The sequence below is a fragment of the Ostrea edulis genome, chromosome 9, assembly GCF_947568905.1.
Source record: "Ostrea edulis chromosome 9, xbOstEdul1.1, whole genome shotgun sequence".
NCBI classification, from domain to species: Eukaryota; Metazoa; Mollusca; class Bivalvia; order Ostreida; family Ostreidae; genus Ostrea; species Ostrea edulis.
This window is the reverse complement of record NC_079172.1, coordinates 925,025-945,988: the sequence shown is the minus strand read 5'-3', so window position 1 is coordinate 945,988 and position 20,964 is coordinate 925,025. Positions and strand designations below refer to the sequence as shown.

The window sequence follows — 20,964 nt, the reverse complement described above, 5'->3', positions numbered from 1 at the left end:
CCTTTGGTTATGGTAGTTGGGGGGGGGGGGGGGGGACATATAAAAAGATCTCCCCTTCCTTCTCTTTGGTTGCAAAATTTTCTTGATCCGCCACCAAAAAAAAAAAAAAAAAAAAAAAAAAAAATCTTGAAAGGAACTTCTCGGGTCATTCCGTAAGCTCGGGAATATGAATGTGTTGTATTTCACTTGCCGGAAAGACTCGAGAATGTACGATTGCTAAAACAAGAGTTGTCTTTCTTGATGAAGCAGAAGACACTTGCGGCGAAAACGAAGATGGATGCCGAATCAGCGTGATCAGACAGAAAGCTTATATTTGCGGATACTTAGCGAAAATGACTGTCGGGTACAGTACTATGACACGTAGGTACCATTTATTTAGATTCCTCTGGTTATTTGGTTTAGCCTGAGTTCCATGAAAGAAATATTCAGGACAGACGGGTTTTTCAAATTTCATGGGTGTTGCTAAAACGCGGAACAGAAAATGGAACGGAAAATATTGTATGCAGTGATGTTATGGGGGGTCACCTGTGAATAGATGAAATTGACTGTTTTGAAGAAATATTTACCGGTCAGCGTTTTTGTTACTTAAATAGAAAAAAGAAAACTTCAAAACAAATTAATCATTAAAGCCTAAATATTCACAGCCTTATGTGAGAGTAAAGTAAGAGTAAATTCGGACGGTTGAATGCCATCCATGTCAATCGGAACTCCTCGAATTGCATCCATGTCAGACCATCCGGTGTCAGGTTTATCCGTCCTACAGTTGATTCGTCCCTAGATGATCCGTCCTCTGGTAAACTGTATGTTTGTAGAATTGTATCAGGGGCAGTCGAGCAATGCATCTGTTGTTTCAAGTGCGATAATCAATAATATGTTGACGGTGCTACCGTTTGAACGAGCGCAGCTACGTAGGTATGTACATATTTTGTAATGTTCATGCTTTGGTCAGGTTTAATTTAAACAATATATATTTGCCAAATACTCAGTATATGACTAAAATTAGGCAGCAGAAACAGCCCATTCTAGTTTTCTCCCATGGTTTTATATCAAGTCATTAAAACATAAAACGTATGTATACATGAATGGGATTGAAATATTTTTTATACCTATACATTTTATTTCTGCCGCCTTCACGGTGACTTACTTAACCTTTGACCCGCGACTTGTTCTGAACTGTATGCCCTCAAAAATAGAGGCTACTTTCCTTATTTCTACTTTCTATCTTTCCAAGTCACTAATACACACCTATTTGATTTTTAAAAATGAAATTCATATAAAAATCTCCTTGTAGCAATGGCATGCTTTAGAAGAAAAAATTTTAACAAAATTTATAATATTGTACATAATCCTAGTTGTAACACAATGATGAAATATTTCAGCACTCTCAAATAATATTGAATAAATTGCAACATATTTGAGACCCTCTCCACTGTTTTTGTAAGGATACATTGAAATTTATTCACAAAACTAGAATTATAATTAATGATTTTTCAGTCATGAAGTGACATGGCTGGTTATCAGTTGGGGGGGGGGGGGGGGGGGGGGGGGTCATCATGGTTTGCATTACCGGACGAGCCAAGGGAATAGATTTATAAGTAGTTCTAATTTTTAGACGTGAAAAAAAAAAAGATTTAAGAAATAATGTTTTTGATCCAGCCGAATTCCATCAATTTTTTTGCGTTTTTATTATTTTTCTTAATCACTCTGTGTCTAAAGAAAAATGCAAAAGTAAAGGAAGAACCTCAGTCTTGATAAGGCATTTTCATGGTTCATATAGAGATTGCAAAATGTTTTTCAGAATTTGTGAGGCCAATCAGCCAGCAACGTCCACCATTTCTGGACACCCATTGTCCGATTTCACCACGACCTGGTGTACATCTTTTAAATGTGGAACTGTGACTATTCACGGTAACAGTAAGATACACGTCTTGTCCGTGACTGCATTATTAGCAGTAAGTCGAGCGAGGCAACTGTTGCAGCTAATTTTCACAGACAATTACAAACTCGGGATGTAGTGTTCTTATTGATGCTGGTACTGATTGTTCAGTAAAATATCCAACAAAAGTAGAAGCTCTTATTTGCATAAGCAGTGAAGGCCCACTTATTAGGGCCCCGCATGAAATGCGGGAAGCCCTATAGTAATCACATTGTTCGTCCGTTTGACCGTCCGTCCGTCTGTCTGTCCGTCAACACTTTCTTTGTGACACGATAACTCAAACAGTTTTTATCGTACAGTTTTCAAATTTTGTGTATGTGTATATATTTGGTTTTTTTTAATGTAATATAAAAAATGCTTGATGTTACATGTATACTGAATTAAAACACGTCATTCCCAGTCAACAACTTTCGATCGGGATCGGAATACGAAATAAAATTTCTTATATCCGGTTGCATAGAGGACATAGAGAACTGTTCCTTTTGATAAAGAAAGTCACAAAATAGATACAAAATGAGTGTACCTTATTCATTACTGTTACCGAGCTTTCGTCGGTGAAAATCTCGAAATGGCGTGTTTCGCTGCGCTTCGTCCACATTTTCTATGTGAGTATTTTGATATTTGCTTATGCATTTTTTGCGCATACATGGTATGTCTCGGCTAGGAATAATGGAAACTTTCTCACCTATGTATGTAAAGACATATTAATCTCTGTTTTTAAAAATGTAGAACACTTTTATCAAATGACAATGTGTTTGAAAACGCTTAGAGCCCCGATGTCAGAATTTCCTTTTCCAAGACATCAATATGTCAAATTCATAATCCTTTTCGAATAGTATGTAACATATTTTGTACCAGTTATCCATTTTGTGTCCCCTATTACAATGGGATTTTGTTGCACTCTGTTGTGTTTGAGTGGATGTCATGAGTGTGTCAAACAGAAGTAATTTAAATTGCATAAGTCTCTCAAAAATATGCTTCATGATTCCTTTTTCACAAATTGGCATTCCAATGTATCTTTATATATTATTAATTCTAACATATATACCAGCCCCAAACATTGCTATATCAAATACAGATGTCACTTTCCTCTAATAACCCTCGGCGGGGCCCTTGCTGACCGTGTCAGTTTTCTAGTTGAGGACTTTAAAGTAAATCCTTGTTTGGAACGCTAGGTTTTCTTCCCCAGAAGCGTACTGTAAAATATACAGGATGGCCCAATGCAATACAACTTTTGCCAGAGTAAATACTTGACTTGTTAGCATCCAGCATGTTTCACAGCACATTTCTATTCAGTTTAAAAATAAAACAAACAAATCGCATACATGGGTGTTGATTTTTTTCTTGAAAGATATTCAAATTAAAAAAAAAAACTTGTAGACCTTATTTACAAAATCTTTTACCATGTCGAGTAGAAATTTTGAACATGGCGACTAGAAATATGAAAATGGCGACCAGAAATTTTTCTAGGTGGCCATTTTGCGACCTGATAGTAGATGTGACTTGGAGCACTGTTTTGAATATGAATTCTTTATCATGTTTATGGCAAAACCTTGTTATACTTTGGTGTTGACCCTGAACAACAGCAGAGCCAATGTGGCTCAGGTGAGCGATGTGGCCACTGGGCCTCTTGTTTATATTGTTATGTTTTTACATTCATCGGGATCTTGTTCCATGGTAGGGCATATGCATATCTAGAGGTAGTAGATGAAACGCAGTTCATTATTCTAATATTTCAAGCTCTTTAATCGCAATAGGAACATACTATTGAAAATATATATCAAATATGTTCATTAATCATGTGAGTTTTTTTTCCCCTATAGGTGGTGACTGAAGTCTGGTCAGTCGGCAGGCAGCAGTACTCAATTTACCGCATTCCTACAATCCAACTGAAATTACGGGTATTCAGAATCGGCCTTTAAACAGTTGATGGTAAGTAGAATTACAAACAGGATTCAGAAGTCTGACTCTTTATAAGTAATTAAAATACAGATATTATTGTTATACATGTATATACAGGTTTTGTTTTATGTTGCATGTATTTTTTGGCAAAAATGGGGACCTAGACTTGATGCTTTTCAGCTCACCTGAGCCAAAGGCTCAAGTAAGCTTTTCTGATCAAATTTTGTTCGTTGTCTGTCGTCGTCGTAAACTTTTCACATTTTCGACTTCTTCTCAAGAACCGCTAGGCCAATTTCAACCAAACTTGCCACAAAGGCATCCTTAGGTGAAGGGCTTTCAAGTTTGTTCAAATGAAGGGCCATGTCCCTTTCCAAGGGAAGACAATCACAAAAATGCAAAAATAGGGTGGGGTCATTTAAAAATTTTCTTCTCAAGAACCACTGGTCCAGAAAAGCTGAGATTGACATGAAAGCTTCCTGACATAATGCAGATTCAAGTTTGTTCAAAGCATGGCCCCCCGGTGGTTGGATGGGGCCACAATAGGGGGTCAAAGTTTTACATACAAATATATAGGATAAATCTTTCAAAATCTTCCTCTCAAGAACCACTGAGCCAGAAAAGCTGAGATGTACTTCAAAGCTTCCTGATATACATGTAATACAGATTCAAGTTAGTTAAAATCAAGGCCCCCGGGGGTTGGATGGGGCTACAATAGGGGATCAAATTTTTAAATGCCAATATATAGAAAAATCTTTAAAAATCTTCTCAAGGACCACTGAGCCAAAAAAGCTGATATTTACCTGAAAACTTTCTGATATATATTTCAGATTTCAGTTTGATCAAATCATAGCCGCAGGGGTAGGATGGGGTCACAAGGGGGATCAAAGTTTTGCATACAAATATATAGGGAAAATCTTTAAATGTGAGCCAAGGTGACTCAGGTGAGCGATGTGGCCCTTGGGCCTCTTGTTGAACTCATTTTTATGCTCTTGGACTAGTGACAGGTGTCAATGGTTGTTTTTTTTTTCAGAAGCCCGCCCTGGTAGATGGAATCTGCCGCTTGACCAGCAGCACTGTCCAGGTCAGTGGTTACCTATTGCTCTAAACAAGGGTGGTACGTGGAGACTCATTTTTCCTGATGGTCTTGACGTTCACTAGCTGGCAATATTTGTGACTCATATCAGCCTCATTTACATTCTGAAGTTTTAATTCATAATATATTGCTGGATATTTGTAGAGACAGTGGTTGATGCTGGATATATGACTTTTCCTCAGCCCATCATTACCTGCTGGAGTGCTGGTAGAGGCTGAACGCTTTAATAAATATAACTGTGATCTTGCTGAGATGTAGTAATCCATGGGAATTTTCCAAAGAAGATTCAAGAGAAGTATTCAATTATATAAGTTCAGACTGTAGAGAGCATGAAAGCAGATATTACAGTTATCTCCCTTAGACTAGATGAATTACAATACAGAACTTTCAAATCATCTAAGTTTAGAGTTATAATGCTATTTGAATTCTTTGAATTTGGCTACGGTTACTAGTTAGAGACATAACCACATGTATTGCCTCAGTTTACTTACAATTATAATATATACCTATAAGTATAAATTGTCCTTCTCTTAATTTTGTATACTCTGTGGAATTTATAAAAATTGCATGATCACTGTTCGTTATCTTCTCTTTATATTACCAGTATATTCTATGTACCTGACTCACCAGGAATGCATTGTTAGGTCACCTTAGTCACTCAGGTGATCGTTTGCTATTGATCTGCCCGTTCGTTATCGCCGTCTGTCAATTGTATATCGATTCGTTAAACACCCCTCTCAACAAAATTTCACTCATGGAGACATCATCAGTTCCGGCGAAGGGCTGCAAAATTTAGGTCTATGCTCGGCGCTTATGGCCTTTGAGCAGGGAAGGATTTTTATCTTGCCACAAAACATTCTTGGGAAAAGGGGATTCATGTTTGTTCAAATGAAGCAGCGTGTCAACTTGAAAGGGGAAATTATACAGTGAAACTTCTCCAAATCGGCCCCTCAGAAAACCACTCCTCTCTGAATATCGCCCAATTCTTAAAGTCTCTGTAGGAATCTTAACATATCCTTTCAAAGAAATTCATATAGTCCAAAGTGTGACTTTTCGAGATCTCCGCCATTTTTGACAAGGGACTTCTGGGATGATCCTCAGTTATAGGTTCAGATTTAGCTCGGATTATTCTGTGCTCTTTAGTCATTGGAGCTTGCAGCATGAGCCAGAGCACTGCACTCACTATTAATATGCAAGTAGCTGCATTTAATTCAAATTGAAGTTGAACACAAGGACCCCAGGGGTAGGGTGGGGGCACAATATGAAATCGGAGTTTTATATGGTAATATGCAGAAAATTTATTAAAACAAAGACTTTTCAAGAGGAGCAGGGCCACACTAAATCATATCCAAATGCAAATGTCCCCAAGTTGTGTGAAAACAAGGTTTTTTTATGACCCTGACTAAGGATGGGGTGGAATTGTTTTTGTCCTGTCTGTCTGAAATTTTAACCTTCCTCATAACTTTTGAATAATGAGCAGTGGGGCTCTCATATTTGCATTCTTTTTTATGGCCATAAAGTTTTTCACCTTGTGACCTTGACATTAGAGTTTGATCTACTGACCGGTTTAGGTAGAACTTTCATATTTTGTATACATACATGTATAATGACCTGAATGTTTTACAGAATAGTCATATGGTATTGAGGCATTCCTGTGTTGTGTGAATTTAAGTTTGCTTTATGTCGTGAACTTCGGGGCTAGGTGGGGCAACAAAATAGAGTCAACATATTTCATAGGAATAATGATTTAAAATACAAAAAAATTTGAAAATCAAAACAGCTGACCAAGAGCAAGGTAACTCGGGTGAGTGATGTGGCCTAAGGGCCTCTTTGGGATTAAACTCTAAGGTTATAAAGTATGTTTTTAACAATTTATCTGAAATTATTTGTATGCGTTGATTTTGGGGTCCTGAAGGTCAAGGTCACTACTGGACTTCATAGAAAAGCTAGTATAAATTCATTAAGGAAGCATATGCCCTGCGTTGCAGAGTTCTTAGGCCACTGATAAAATGTGTTGTGTTTCCGCTAACCCGACTGACCCTAAATTATAGCCCCGACCCTAGATTTTTTTTTTGATATTTAAAACAAAAATCGTCATTTTCCCGGAAAAAATGTATTCCCGGTTCTTGGTTTTCGGTTTAGTTAGACATTGAGATGAAGTCATTCAAACGCTTTAATGATATACAAAATTGCATGGTTTTGTGTCAAGCGTTTAAACAACATTGATAATGTTTCTAACTAACAGCATGGATGATGGTTGACCCAGTGGCTAGTACCTCTATGCGTGCTCACGCAACGATGATTTAACAATTGAAGTTAACAGACGGTCGAGAGACTCTGCCAAGTGTCATGTTTTCATAGAAGACTTTCTTTTGTTAAAATTGCCAACTCCTATGTTGTTTTTAGACGGTGGCTATTTATAGCCATGCACTGTCTTATGCTATCATTTCAATGGGCATTAGACGGGGACCCTAGTTTTATATGGAGGTCATGATGCAGAGTGACAGACATGAATGTCCAGTCTGTCAAATTTGTATGCACATCCTTGGTTTCTGCTGCAGTTCTAACTGAAAACACTATGAAAACGGTCGCAAATAACGCAGTGAGCGCATCCGAGTTGTTGATGGCTGGTGAGAGCCGAGAGGAAAAAAAGATGTGCAGATTGTTTTTAAAATAAAAATTTATGTCCGGTAAAAAGTTTTAGCTGGAAGAGAGTTGGATCCCATTAGGATAAGTGGGATCTGCCCAGACTGTCTTCCTACCCTTGTTCCATTTAGATTGTGAAAATACATTCAGAAATGTATTAATAAACTTAAAATATGTTAATGATGTTGATATTTTGGTGATGATTTAATATATTTTTTCAAAACCATCACATTATTTTCCTGTCAAACATATCCAATAGAAGTATTCCTATGACAACCAATCTAAATGTAGAAACAATATATCTGGTACTTGTAGAGCATAGTGGCATAGAGGAGTTAACTTTTGTTGTTTTATGCTAGATATGTTTCATTGAAAAATATAGTTTCTTATAAAACATCTGGAAATAATCCTCAGCCAATAACAGGTGAAATGTTATGATTGAAAGGATATGGGGCTCACAGCGGGTGTGACCGGTCAACAGGGGATGCTTACTCCTCCTAGGCACCTGATCCCACCTCTGGTGTGTCCAGGGGTCCGTGTTTGCCCAACTATCTATTTTGTATTGCTTATAGGAGTTATGAGATTGATCACTGTTCGTTATCTTCACCTTGCAATGCAATTTAAGCAAAATTTTATTTTGAAAGTATAAAATTCAATAGAACATTTAACTTGTGCAGTAATTAGGGCTATACGGACCGTGGATATCGGCCTGGATAGCTCAGTGGTTAGAGCACCTGACTAGAAATGCAGGGGTCCAGCCAAAGATTTTCTCCTTCCCATACTACATTTGGTACCGTTGACCACCCCTAATGGTGCAGGTTGGCCTGTCAGGGGCAAAAAGAACCTGGGTTGATATTGAAAGACAATTATAAAATTATAATTGATCTTAAGGAGGGAGGAATGTAGTAATTAGGGCTCTACGGACTGGATATTGGCCTGGATAGCTCAATGGTTAGAGCACCTGCCTAGTAATGCAGGGGTCCCAGGTTCGATCCCCGGTCCAGCCAAAGATTTTCTCCTCCTTCCTATACTACACTTGTTAGAGTTTACAATGTTTTTGCATACTTTGAAAAAATAAAATTTAAAAAAAAATAAATAATTTATTTCCTACCTTCCTACCCTATTTTTTTCTGGAACATTAGCGGAAACTCAACAATTTTTATCGTTGGCCTTATTCATATTCTATCATGAAACGGAGAACAAAGTCGCTTGACAAAATTCTCTTCAAAAAATTTACTGAGCATTTTCAACCTGCAGACAATTTTACTTGCCTGTCTGATTTCTGGTGATTCCAGCACTCAATGCTACTTTGGTTTTTCAGCTTTCTGGACCTTAAGATGTTGACACCCTGCTGATGGAGCAGAAGCAGAAAGCAGTTCTCTTACCATCAGATCTGATCCATTTTTGGAGATAGCCTTTTGTATGGAGCTGGTAATTTTGTTTTCCTTTTTAGTTCACTTGAAATCTAAGCTCATGTGAGCTTTTTTTATCTCCCCTTATCTGTAGTCCATCCGTCCTTTCTTATGTAAACTTTTATGATCCCAAAAAAAATTGAGGAGCATTAATATATTCTCTGTCATGTCTGTTCCACCTCATATCTCCTAAACTTTTGATCAGAAATTGATCACAAATGCTCAGGTAAGGACTTGTGGACCAAAGTCTCTCAAGGTCATTGTGGAAAGGCCAAGGTCACTCAGAAAATAAAAGTTCCTTATTTCAACAGTTTTTGATTCCTGTCTCCTAAACCATTCATCAGAAATTGTTCAGCAATAGTTCTTGGGACGGGACGTTTGGTTCAAGGTCATTTTTGAAAAGTCAAGGACACTCAGAACATGTACTTTACAGAAGGAAAAATTGCTTATTTCAACTGCTTTAGCTCACCTGATTCTGATCGCCTGTTGTCTGTCATCTGTCTATCCGTCGGTAAACTTTTTACATTTTTGACTTCCTCTCCAGAACCACTGGCCAATTTCAAACGAAACTCGGGGAAAAAGCATCCTTGGGTGAAGATCATTTAAGTTTGTTCAAATGAAGGGTCATGCCCCCTTCAAAGGAAATGATCACTAAAATGCTAAAATAGGGTGGGGTTGTTTAAAAAGTTCTTCTCAAGAATCACTGGGCTAGAAGAGTTGAAATTTACATCAAAGCTTTCTAACAGTGCAAATTTCATTTTGTTCAAACCAAAACCCACAGGAGTAGGGTAGGGCCACAATAGGGGATCAAAGTTTTACATGCGAATATATAGGTACAGTTTTTGAAAATCTTCTTCTCATGAACCCCTGTGCCAGGAAAGTACAAATTTACATGAAAGTTTCCTGACATAATGCAGATTAAAGTTTGTAAAAATCATGGGCCAAGGTGACTCGGATGAGCGATGAGGCCCATGAGCCTCTTGTTGAATAGCCTTTGATCACATATCACGCAAGTAAGGGGCGAGATCAAATGTTCAATGTTTCACAAAAAACTAAATTCAAATAGTTTTCACTAAGACCCCCCCCCCCCTCCCCTTAGAATGTTGGAAACTAATTGATTAACAAGTATAAACATACAATTATAAATAACACTGTAATTTTCTACTGTTTATTCATAATCATGGACCCCGGAGATTGAATGGGGCCTCAAGGGGGGCATAAAAGTTTTACATACAAATTTATAGGAAAAATCTTTTAAAATCAACTTCTCAAGAACCACTGAGCCAGAAAAGCTGAGATTTATATGAAAGCTTCCTGATATAGTGCAGATTATAAATTGCTAAGATCATGGCCCCCCGGGGGTCGGATGGGGCCACAATAGGGGGTCAAAGTTTTACATACAAATATATAGGAACAATCTTTAAAAATCTTCTTCTCAAGAACCACTGAACCAGAAAAGCTGAGATTTATATGAAAGCTTTCTGATATAGTGCAGATTCTAAATTGTTAAAATCATGGCCCCCAGGGGTTTGATGGGGCTACGAGGGGGGATCAAAGTTTTATATACAAATTTATCGGAAAAACAATATATAGGGACAATCTTTAAAAATCTTCTCAAGAACCACTGAGCCAGAAAAGCTGATATTTACATGAAATCTTCCTGATATAGTGCAGATTCAAGTTTGTTAAAATCATTGCCCTTGGGGGTTGGATGTTGCCACAATAGGGAATCAAAGTTTTACATACAAATATATAGGGACAATCTTTAAAAATCGTCTGCCCAAGAACCACTGAGCTAGAAAAGCTGATATTTACATGAAAGCTTCTTAACATAGTGTAGAGTTAAGTTTGTTCAAATCATGGCCCCCTGGGGTAGGATGGGGCCACAATAGGGGATCAAAGTTTTACATACAAATATATACGGAAAATCTTTAAAAATCTTCTTCTCAAGAACCACTGAGCCAGAAAAGCTGATATTTACATGAAAGATTTCTGACATAGTGCAGATTGAAGTTTGTTCAAATCATGGCCCATGGGGGTAGGATGGGGCCACAAGGGGGGGATCAAATTTTTACATACAAATATATAGGAAAAATCTTTAAAAATCTTCTTCTCAAGAACTAGTGGGCCAAAGAAGTTCAAATTTACATGACATATTGTAGATTCAAGTTTGCAAAAACCATGGCCTCCAGGGGTAGGTTGGCGCCATAATAGGGACTACGGGTTTACATGCAAATATATGGAAAGTCTTCTGATGTGAACCAACGTGACTCAGGTGAGCGATGTGGCCCAAGGGCCTCTTGTTTGTATATAGATTCTTTATGGAAAGACCTTATTTTGTGAAGTTTGACCTTGACCTGGGAGTTTGATCATTCTGACCTATTCAATATCTCCTCAACATATTTTGTATTTAAATTTTTATGACAAAACCTATTTTTTCATACTATAACCTTTGACTTTGTGACCTTGAAATTTGACCTTATTTCAAGAAAATGTAACCTACCAAATATTTTCAATAGTATTCAAGGTAGGGCTTTCATATTTTGTTTATAGGTTTTCTTGTTGACAAGATGACCTTGTGGTACAATCACATTTGATCTTTTGACCTCCACCTACTTTCCCCAAAAAATGGCCTAGTTAATATCTTCTAAACTATTTAAGGAAAAAGCTTTTATATTTTGTGTATAGATTTTTATGGCAAGACTTTGCTTTAGTGTTTGAACTTATGACCTAAATCTACTTTTAATAAGAATCTGACCTCTTCATTATACCCCCCGCAACAAGTTGTGGGGGGGGGGGGGGGGGGGGTATACTGGAATCGGGTTGTCCGTCTGTCTGTCTGTCCGTCTGTAGACGCAATGGTTTCTGGGCTCTAAAGCATTATCCTTTCCACCGACCGTCACCATATATATATGGACTACCCATGGGATGAAGATGTTCCCTATCGATTTTGGGGTCAAAAGGTCACAGGTCAAGCGCACTGGACATCGAAGTAGCAATATGGTTTCCGGGCTTAAAAGCGTTATCCTTTCCACCTACAGTCACCATGTCATACATATGGACTACCCATGGGATGAAGATGTTCCCTATGGATTTTGGGGTCAAAAGGTCAAGCGCACTGGACATCGAAGTAGCAATATGGTTTCCGGGCTTAAAAGCGTTATCCTTTCCACCTACAGTCACCATGTCATACATATGGACTACCCATGGGATGAAGATGTTCCCTATCGATTTTGGGGTCAAAAGGTCACAGGTCAAGCGCATTGGACATTGAAGTAGCAATATGGTTTCTGGGCTCTAAAGTGTTATCCTTTCCACCTACAGTCACCATATCATACATATGGACTACCCATGGAATGAAGATGTTCCCTATCGATTTTGGGGTCAAAAGGTCAAAGGTCACGCGCACTGGACATTGAAGTAGCAATATGGTTTCCGGGCTCTAAAGCGTTATCCATTCCATCTACAGTCACCATATCATACATATGGACTACCCATGGAATGAAGATGTTTCCTATCAATTTTGGGGTCAAAAGGTCAAAGGTCAAGTGCACTGGACATCGAAGTAGCAATATGGTTTCCATTTAAATTCTTTAACGGCTTTTTTCATCGCATGGAACACCCTTTTGGGAGATTGGGGTAAGCCGAGGATATTCTTAGTGAGCATTGATCACAGTACCTCTTGTTATCTCCTGAACTATTTAAGATAGAGCTTTCATAGAACTTGTAGGACTCGGTATTCACAGATGTGCACTGGTTTGGTCTCATTTTGATACATTCAGTATCATTGTATCGATCTTTTGAGTATAAATTTGTGATCTAAAAGCATGATATAATGGTGTAAAGGATCAGTTTGTGGTTAACCAATATTTAATGTGAGAATAAATATTGTAGGGTAGCGGTTACTGGAGACGTGCTGTTGATTGATGAGGATAATTTTCCCGAGACTCTGACATATATTGCAGGACCTGGATAGCTCTACTGGTGTTCAAAATGCCAGGTTTGTTAATGGAATTACATGTAAATGTTCCATGAAATGGCCAGGGCATATGTAATATAGCATTAATATTTTTGATGAAACTCAGATGACCTATTGCAATTGGTCTGCATCCGTTGTCATGTGTTGCCTGTCGTGTTAGGTGTGTTAACATCTTCAAGACAACGGGGAAATAAATTGTAAATTTCAGAATTCCTGGACTCCTGTGGCTTTAGGGGCGGGGCAAAAACTGCCCAAATTTGACCAATTTTCAATAAATCTTCTTTACGACTATGCATGTGTAAGAAAAACTAAATGCATAGGGATGTAGAGCAGGAAAGCCTCTATCAAAATTGTAAATTTCATGATCCCTGGGGTAGGGGTTCTGACCTCAGGGCGATGCCAAACATGTTATATAGTATTGGTGTGTAAAACACTTAAATGACATCTTCTTAAGTGCTATTGAACCTTTCTTGTCAGCGGAACTCCTCTGAGAACACTCAACATCATTTCGTGAATCTTTGTAGTTAATAGAAACATGCTGTGTAGATGTGCATATTCCCAGGAAATTCTGCACTGCATAAAATTTGGCGTTTACAGATATTATATTTCATAAATCGACATTAAACGTCATTAAATTTCGGCGTTTACGGAAAATTATACGCCACTGGAAACGCAAAGTAAATTTGACATTTAATTTTCTATTAAATGTGTATTTTACGTTTAAATTTGACATTTAATTTGGGTATAATTGGTGTTTAATTTTATATTAAACGCAACTTTTCGTGCAGTGTCTGATTGTCCCTTTTGAACTTAGAATTTTGAGTCCTTCTGTCCTGTTGTTGTCAGTACAATTCCTCAGAGATCGCTTAACAGAATTTGATGAAAATTTGTAGTTAATAAGGACACACTGTGTAGATGTGCATATTCCCAGAAAATTCTGATTCAATTATTTTTCTTGGAGTTATGCCCCTTTTGAATTTTGAGCCCGTCTGTGCTGTTCTTGCAGCAATGCATAGCATTACCATTCATTATGTGAGAGATTGTTAAGCAATGTTGGAGCGTGGGGTATGTGAACTTGATCACTTTTACTTTCTTTCATTAGTCAGGTGCTCTAACCATTGAACAACCATGACGGGTCTATCCAAAACCCCTGTATTACTAGTCACGTGCTCCAGTCATTGAGCTACCTTGACCGGTGTATTAGAGACCCCTGTATTACTAGTCAGTTGCTTTAACCATTGAGCTACCGTGACCGATCTTTCGGAGACCCTTGTATTACTAGTCAGGTGTTCTAACCATAAAGCTACCACATGACCGGTCTATCAGAGACCCCTGTTGTACTAGTCAGTTGCTTTAACCATTGAGCTACCGTGACCGATCTATCGGAGACCCTTGTATTACTAGTCAGGTGCTCTATCCATTGAGCTACCATGACCGGTCTATCAGGGACTCCTGTTGTACTAGTCAGGGGCTCTAACCATTGAGCTACCATGACCAGTGTATCAGAGACCCCTGCATTACTAGTCTGTTGCTTTAACCATTGAGCTACCATGACTGGTTTATCAGAAACCCCTGTATTACTAGTCACATGCTCCAGTCATTGAGCTACTGTGACCGGTTTATCCTAGACCCCTGTGTGAGTCAGGTGTTTTAACTATTGAGCTACCAAAAAAAAAGCTATTGAGCTACCATGACCGGTCTATCTGAGATCCCAGTATTACTAGTCAGGTGCTCTAACCATTGAGCTACCATGACTGGTCTATCAGAGACCCCTGTATTACTAGTCAGTTGCTTTCAGCATTGAGCTACCATTACCGGTCTATCGGAGACCCCTGTTGTACTAGTCAGGTGCTCTAATCATTGAGCTACCATGATTAGTCTATCGTACACCCTTGTATTACTATTAAGGTGCTCTAACCATTGAGCTACCATGACCGGTCTATCAGAGATCCCTGTACTACTAGTCAGGTGATATAACAATTGAGCTACCATGACCGGTCTATCAGAGACCCATGTTGTACAAGTCAGGTGATCTAACCATTGAGCTACCATGACCGGTCTATCAGAGACCCCTGTTGTACTAGTCAGGTGCTCTAACAATTGAGCTACCATGACTGGTCTATCAGAGACCCCTGTATTACTAGTCAGTTGCTTTAACCATTGAGCTACCGTGACCGGTCTATGGGAGACCCTTGTATTACTAGTCAGGTGCTCTAAACATTGAGCTACCGTGTCCGGTCTATCAGAGACCCCTGTATTTCTAGTCAGGGGCTCTAACCACTGAGCTACCGAGACCGGTCTATTAGAGACCGTTGTATTACTAGTCAGGTGCTCTAACCATTGAGCTACCATGACCGGTCTATCAGAGATCCCTGTACTACTAGTCAGGGGCTCTAACCACTGAGCTACCGAGACCGGTCTATTAGAGACCGTTGTATTACTAGTCAGGTGCTCTAACCATTGAGCTACCATGACCGGTCTATCAGAGACCCCTCTATTACTAGTCAAGTGATCTAACAATTGAACTACCGTGAGCGGTCTATCAGAGACCCCTGTTGTACTAGTCAGGTGCTCTTACCATTGATCTACCATGGCCAGTCTATCCAAGACCCCTATATTACTAGTCAGTTGCTTTAACCATTGAGCTACCATGACCGTCTATCTGAGACCCCTGTATTACTAGTCAGGTGTTCTAACCATTGAGCTACCGTGACCGGTCTATCTGAGACCCCTGTATTACTAGTTAGGTGCCCAGTTTTTCAGAGACCCCTGTATTACTAGTTAGGTGACCAGTTTTTCAGAGACCCCTGTATTACAAATCATGTGCTCTAACTATTGACCTATCCATAAGCTGATGTTAAGATGAACCATGGATATCGATCTGGATAGCTCCGTGGTTAGAAAATCTGACTAGTAATACACGGGTCTCTGATAGACCGGTCACTGTAGCTCAATAGTTAGAACACCTGACTAGTAATACAGGCGTCTCGGACAGACCGGTCACTGTAGCTCAATAGTTAGAGCACCATACTAGTAATACATGAATCTCAGGTAGACCGGACACGGTAGCTCAATAGTTAAAGCACCTGATTAGTAATACAGGGGTCTCTGATACACCGGTCACTGTAGCTCAATAGTTAGAGCACCTGATTAGTAATACAGGGGTCTCTGATACACCGGTCACTGTAGCTCAATAGTTAGAACACCTGATTAGTAATACAGGGGTCTCTGTTAGACCGGTCACTGTAGCTCAATAGTTAGAGCACCTGATTAGTAATACAGGGGTCTCTGTTAGACCGGTCACTGTAGCTCAATAGTTAGAACACCTGATTAGTAATACAGGGGTCTCTGTTAGACCGGTCACTGTAGCTCAAAAGTTAGAACACCTGATTAGTAATACACGGGTCTCTGATAGACCGGTCACTGTAGCTCAATAGTTAGAGCACCTGATTAGTAATACACGGGTCTCTGATAGACCGGTCACTGTAGCTCAATAGTTAGAACACCTGATTAGTAATACAGGGGTCTCTGATAGACCGGTCACTGTACCTCAATAGTTAGAACACCTGATTAGTAATACACAGGTCTCTGATAGACCGGTCACTGTAGCTCAATAGTTAGAACACCTGACTAGTAATACAGGGGTCTCTGATAGACCGGTCACTGTAGATCAATAGTTAGAACACCTCATTAGTAATACAGGGGTCTCGGATTTGATTTCCAGTTGAACCACGAGTTTTTCCTTCCTGTTACATTTACATATATATAAACATGTAAATATACCACACTGTAATAGACTGGACATTTTGTAAGATAATTAAGTTCTGAGATACAGACAATTGTTGACAATACAGTTAGATATAATTACACTTTGTGTTTTGTAGGACTGTGGAGTGTTGTGATGTTATTGATGGTCAACAGAAGACTGTGACCTTGAATCTGAAGATCTGTGATGAAGACTGGACGTTTGGGGTCACTCTCTGTTACAGTACTACAAATCTAAGTAAGTACTCAGTAATAATGTAAGACTGAACTCTGTATCATGTTTATCTAATATATACATTGTAAAATCAAACACATATTGAAATACATAATTAACAAACAGAATAATTAGTAGTTTATCACACACAAACAAGTATATGTGTACATGTATAGATGTACTATAATTCAAGGCTACACACAAAATACTGACAAAGTGACTTAATACATCACAAGAACTGATTGACCTTTATTTACATTTCATGATTAACATGTGTCTAATTGTATATAGATAATTAACTAGTAACACAATCTAATTATTAATTAGTATACTAAGATTAGATATAATAATACAGATATTGTAAGATATAATTACTAAACAGCAGTGAGAGACTAATGTTCTATCAGTTAAACTCACAAACACAAGTACATGCTAATTACACATCACAGACACAGGGCTGTAATTAACTCTGGGCTGTAATTAACATGGGGCTGTAATTAACACAGGGCTGTAATCAACAAGCAGCTGTAATCAACACAAAGATGCAATTAACACTGTGTTTAGATGTGTAATGAACAGGGTTTTTAGATGTGTAATTAACACTGTAGAGCTGTGTAATTAACACTGTGTTTATAGATATTGGATTTTCTTCACTTTAGCAGTGTAACACTCAACCACAAAGAGGTTGTCTCTGATGTCCACACATAAACCTGATGGAGACTCTAAATGACAGTGAATGTAACGGAGGAACTGTCCGTCCTGATCTAGGATGTGGATACGGTTATTGTTAAAGTCTGCTGTCAGGATGTGACTCTGGCTGTCTGTAGTGATGCCGTGTGGATAAAATGATTGCTTGGTATTAGAGGGATGACCAGTGTATCTAAATCGGAGTTTTCCTGACTGATTGACCACCACTACTGCACTATAGTCAGCCACACAGATATCCAGGTTCTTGTTCTCACTGAGGTATTTAGTGTAATCACCAGATGTGTAGAGAGGACGACCCTGATCATCAAACTGAATGCTTTGTTTCTCTGTGGAGCCGGAGTAACGCACGACTTTGGATTGTTTTCTATCTTCACTGTGCATGATAACCAGGAGATCGTTAGCCGCGGTACAGCAGACAGAGAGAGGTCTCCACCCCTGTAGTGTGATCACGGTCTGTATCTGTTTATTCTTTATTAAGTTTATAGTGTTATCATTATAGTCAGTATAAACAAGATCTCCGTCCCGTGTCACTGCTATGTCTGTTGGTACGTTCCCCGACTTGGTTTGTATTGATGTCAGTAGTTCACTCTGGAGGTTGAACAGATTCATGGTTTCGTTATCCCCGCGTGTCCAGACTTGATCTTCACTCAGACAGCTAACACTGTGTAGATAGTTATACCCAGTGTCTATGGTGGCGGTGACGCGCGGCTCATCAAGCAGTGGTTTGACTGGAGGAGACGATACAGCTTCTGCTGACTTGATTGTGTCGCCATGTTCTGTGTTAATGGATAATGGCGACAGAGAACCAAACATTTCATTGAGCTGATCTTTGTTTATTTTCTGAGCAGACAAACTGGGTACTGTAACTCGGACTTTAGGCGGTAATGTTCTAAATTCGGAAGTCCTAGATTTGTAAGTAGAGGTTAAGGAGACGTCATTTGATTTTAGGATTGATTTCAAGTCGGACATGATCTGTTTGAGTTCAGTAATTTTTTGTGTGATTTCTTCTGTATTTTTATTCAGGGTAGATAGGTGTTTGTTTTTCATCTCCTGAATGTCGGATTTCCGCTGGTTGACAATGGCGGTGATCTCCCGGTGTAAGGCTTCTCCTTGTTGATCGGCAATTGTTGTTAGTTCTCCGTAATTTGTTTCTAACTCGATTTTCTCAGTGTGGACATCGGCGGCCATTTCTTCATATCGCGGGTAAATTCTGGTCTCGAGTTCGTCCAGATCTTTCTGTAAACTTTCTGTTTTAGCGCAGAGTTTTTCCAGAATATCTGATATATCGTGACCTTCATGTTTACTTGAGGAGACGCAGGTAGAACAGACAGGAAGGTCACATTTCTCACAGTAATGTTTACAGAGTTCGTCGGCGTGGTCTGGACATGTTGAGTAGTTAAGAGATTTTCTGTATTTATAGGGCACGACTTTGTGTCTTATAGACGAATCCGAGAGGTGCTTCCCAACACAGGTCTGGCATAGATTTATATCACAACGTTCACAGTGACTCTGTAGGTGGGCAGTTTTACAGAGGTCACACAATAGGATAATCTGGGCTCTGCGGAACGGGTCCATTTCTGATGTCCGGGGTCACATGAGGAGTTCACTGTTAATTAAAATAGGGAATCTTAATTAAAGAGTTTGACATATTGAAACACTTGACCAGCTAGAATTACAGTATGTTGTATAAACTGCCATCATTTATATCAGAGACGTCTATGCATTTTGAATAAGCCTCCCCACCCCCACCCTCTTCAGAGTTATGTGAAATTATTTTAAAAATGAGCAGATCTATCTTATTGATCACACAAATATAAATATTAAGTTTGTCTCACCTGAAAATCCAACATGGCCTCCCTGTTATATCGACCTTCCGTCTAGTCCTGTGATTAAATATTTGTGCGGTGCGTCAGCCTGTATACACTATCTATTTAAATAGAGTTTTAAAGTTTGTTTTGACCTAGATCATACTGGGTAGCGATGTCAACATTGACGTCAGAAGATAGAATTGTTTCAATGTATGTATAAATACCTTCATTATAGTCCGTGTACAAAAATACTTCGCAATATCAATATCTCTGTGGGGGGGGGGGGGGGGGGGGGGGGTCATATAGTAATCACTACTACTGTCTCAGTTTGGACAGCGTTCTATATAGAGACAACTCCTGATTTAGGTGAAGTACTTACGGACGTAACATTGAGGGGGTTTTTGGTGCCAAAGAGTAGTTTGCATTGAGGGTTGTTTATTGTGCCAAAGAGTAGTTTACATTGAGGGTTGTTTATCGTGCCAAAGACTAGTTTACATTGAGGGTTGTTTATCGTGCCAAAGACTAGTTTGCATTGAGGGTTGTTTATCGTGCCAAAGACTAGTTTGCATTGAGGGTTGTTTACCGTGCCAAAGACTAGTTTACATTGAGGGCTGTTTATCGTGCCAAAGATTAGTTTACATTGAGGGTTGTTTATCGTGCCAAAGACTAGTTTACATTGAGGGTTGTTTATCGTGCCAAAGACTATACTGGCGCGACGTTGTAAATTTCTTCTCGTTATTATCTCGTGTAAAATTCCAAACAAACTTACATGTATGTGAGAGACGTGTGACTTTCACAGAAATAAACAAAGTCCCATTGAGCGCTTAGTTAAGAAACAATCACTACCTATATATTAAGCAGACTTTTCTGTATACTAACAATGAATTTAACACGGCAAGAAGAAGTTTACAAACTTTTGTGTATACTGACAATAAACTGAACACGCTAATCAGAATTTTACAGACTTTAGGAGATTCTCGCATGTGTAGAGCTATAATACATTGGGTTTAAATGCTGTCTGACTTGTTTTATACCGATTGTTAGGCCGTTCTTGGCACACTAATTTTGACTACGGATAACTCGGGATATGAGGCTGACGGCGGATGTGACCGGTCAACAGGGGATGCTTACTCCTCCTAGGTACCCGATTCCATCTCTGGTATATCCAGGGATCCGTGTTTGCACATCTCTCTATTTTCAATTTTGTATTGCTTGTATAGTAGTTATGAGATTGATCACTGTTCGTTGTCTTCACCTTTCACCTAGTGTTGGTTGTGGGGGTGGGGGGTGGGGGAGGGGGGGTATTGTGTAGGCGTCCCTCTCGAGAAATTTTCAGGCGTATAGTATAGAAATATTACCATTGCCGACAAAGGGCTGCGGAATTTGGGCCTATGCTCGGAGCTTTGGCCTTTGAAAAGGGAGGGATCTTTGCTGTGATACGGGGCCTCAGTTTTTCCGGTCATATCCGAATGACCGCTTCATTTAATCACCTCTTACGACA

At 39.1% G+C, this 20,964-nt stretch overlaps 1 long non-coding RNA gene and 1 pseudogene across 3 annotated transcripts; one reads left to right on the top strand and one right to left on the bottom strand.

Moving 5' to 3' along the window:
- Positions 1–29: 29 nt before the first annotated feature.
- LOC130049970 (uncharacterized) lies at positions 30–17,008 on the top strand. Of its 3 annotated transcripts, XR_008798312.1 has the most exons (8): positions 30–360; positions 1,799–1,908; positions 3,760–3,868; positions 4,869–4,919; positions 5,076–5,226; positions 8,899–9,008; positions 12,884–12,989; positions 16,853–17,008. It is a non-coding gene; the product is annotated as an uncharacterized LOC130049970 (long non-coding RNA). The 3 variants fall into 3 exon arrangements; XR_008798313.1 differs by lacking the exon at positions 1,799–1,908 and having other exon boundaries at positions 32–360; XR_008798314.1 differs by lacking the exons at positions 30–360; positions 1,799–1,908 and adding an exon at positions 2,434–2,541.
- LOC130049968 (tripartite motif-containing protein 2-like) lies at positions 17,002–19,561 on the bottom strand (annotated as a pseudogene).
- Between the last annotated feature and the right edge of the window lie 1,403 nt (positions 19,562–20,964).